A 2876-nucleotide genomic window follows, 5' to 3' on the forward strand; every position below is an offset into this window, starting at 1 on the left:
ACAACAAAACAACATAAATGACTGATATTAGTGGCTGGCTAACTGAGTAGGCTTAATATTCACTTTTGTTATCATCATTGGCATAAAGGACACACACATCAGATCAAGTGTAGCATATCAGTTCTCAAACAGGGAAATCCATAAGACCCAGGGAAACATCATTGTTCTCAAGTACCAAATCTGTTCTTAATCAGGATAAAGGAGAGACACATCAGATAAACTGTAGCATATCTATTCTTAAACAGGGAAACCCATTGAACTCAGGGATACATCATTGTTCTTAAGTAGCATCTAGTATAGATGGAATAGAGCAAGTGGACCAAATCTGTTCTTAAACAGTATAGATGCCCATAGACCCATAGAACTCAGGGATACATCATTGTTCTAAACAGATCAGATCACATCAGTTGTGGTAGTGCTTGGCTAGGAAAGTCTTGAGCCATAGGTCACGATCATTAGGAGTCATGTCCAGGAACACCAGGGAGGTGGCCTTGTGCTCCATCATGTGGTTTAGGGCATACATGAGAGCCTCCCTAGAGAACCCAGGACAATTGATTACAGCATTGTAGATCCTAGGTGCTGCTTCAGCATGGATGCTTTCACGGACAGCAGCAGCAACGTCAGATACAACCTCTTTCATCCCATTGAACAAATCAACATCTTCATCAATCATGTACCTCTTCCTCTTCACTAAGTTGGACATAGGCTTGCTATCAATGGAGTCACCAGGGGTACCCTTATCAACAGTCTTCCCCTTGCCAGTTAGATTGGAAGCATCAACAAACTCTGAGGTCACTTCAATACCATCATCTAGGATGTCAACAATGTCACTTGGCTTGCCCAAAGGCTCATTTGAACCCATTGCAAACCTACCAGTGGCAACCCCACTTCCAAATATGATTTGCATAGGCATATAGTTCTCTATGGGCCTATTGAGGTAATTAGCATCTTTTGGGTGATCCTATTGAGTTAGCAACTCAAGTTAGCAATTTTAAGTTAGACCAAATTAGAGAAATGGAAGGTGTTGGTCCTAACCTTGATGTAAGCAGCATAATGACCCTCTTCTAAGCTTATGACAAAGGTATCCTCATCCCAAAGAGCGCCACTAATGTCCTTTACTTTGCAAACTTTGACCCACCTAGACCTCCACTTACGAAGGTGATTGTACACTTGTTGGCCTGTTACTTCTTGGCCACAGAAATCGGAGACATTTTTAGCAACAGAGTTAAGGTGGATTTCCTTAAAACCCTTGTCAGTCTTAACCCCAATACCTATCAAGTCAACAAAACGGCGTAGAACAAACCCAGACATTGCGGCACTCCACCTAAGAGCAGGCCTAGCCCCCTGGCTAGCAACCCTAGACACCATGTCAACCATAGCTGGAACAAGTAAAAGATTAGGGGGAAGACATATGGATATTCTCAGCATAGGAAAGTAGAAGTAGAAATAGTAGTAATGTCAGCATAGGAAAGTAGAAGTAGAAGTAGTAATAATCATCATTGCTAGTCGACAATGGTATCAGGATGTAAGTAATGTCATCATTAGCAACTAGGCACATCACACAAAGAAATTGGCAATGTTCATCATTGCTAATAGACAATGTTCTCAGCATGGAACTAGATCTTACAGATCTATGAGCAACTTAGCACAGTACATAATGACCACTATCCCCTATTTTGCCACATCTGTTGAGCCCAATTGTCCCTGGTAGCAGACCAGACAGCATTGTCCATGAAAAGGTCAAGGGGAGCTCCCTCATGAACTTGATTTGCAGCCCATGTGTCTTCTAGTGGAATATGTTCATCATTCCCATGACGAAGAATCCAGTTGTGGAGGATACAACAGGCTAGAACTAGCTTTACTTGTGTCTTGTATGGATGGAAAGGTTTGTTGTATAATATTTTGAATCTGTTCTTCAAAGCACCAAAGGCCCTCTCTATTGTCACCCTTAGTGATGAATGTCTAAGGTTGAAGAGCTCTTTTGGGTTCTGTGGATTCCTCCCCCCATATTCACTCAAGTGGTACCGTGTGGCACGATAAGGGGGTAAAAACTCAGGCCTGACAGCATAACCAGCATCCACAAGGTAAAATTTATCTAACATCATAGATCATATATTAGGGAATACCAAGGGAAGTGTGTATTGTGTAGACCACAATATGGCACGACTAGATGGACATGCTTAGATCGGTACAAGCATAAAAAAGTGTGACACAAATTAGAAAAATATTGTTTAAATGGTTATTGCATGTTCTAATATTTTTTATCTCTTCACAAAAGTTATAGAAAACATTGTTTTCTCTTTCTCGTATGATTTTTTAATTTATAGCAAAGTTATGAATAAGTTAAAGATGTGTTTTTTAGATAAATAAGTTTTTTTGTCTATACCGTGCTTAGACCAGCACAACACGATCATCGGCTCACCGTGGTTTAAAGTCAGACCAGACCTAACTTGTGCTTAGACCAGCACAACACGACCATCGGCTCACCGTGGTTTAAGGTCAGACCGGATCTAACTTTAATGGTGCGTTTGGTTGCGGGTCAGCTAGGACAGGGACGTCCCCTAGCGTTCTCTCTCGTCACTCCAATTTTGAGTGACAACAGGGGACAACACTGGAATAGTTCCATCTCAACCCTTGATCTAGAACCAAACAACCTAATTTGAGGGATCGTCCCATCCCATCCCGTCATGTTATTGCAACCAAACGTACTCTAAGTGTCTAGACACGGCACAACCGTCTAAAAATATTTCGTGTTGTGCTGGCTCGAAAAAAAAATTAGATGGTGCTGCTGGACCGTGCCGGTCCGATCCGACACGGCTAAGGGTGGTAATGGATTGTGATCCATATGGTTCTTCACAAAATGTCAAGGCCCTAAA

This window comes from Zea mays, chromosome 2, assembly GCF_902167145.1.
Source record: "Zea mays cultivar B73 chromosome 2, Zm-B73-REFERENCE-NAM-5.0, whole genome shotgun sequence".
NCBI classification, from domain to species: Eukaryota; Viridiplantae; Streptophyta; class Magnoliopsida; order Poales; family Poaceae; genus Zea; species Zea mays.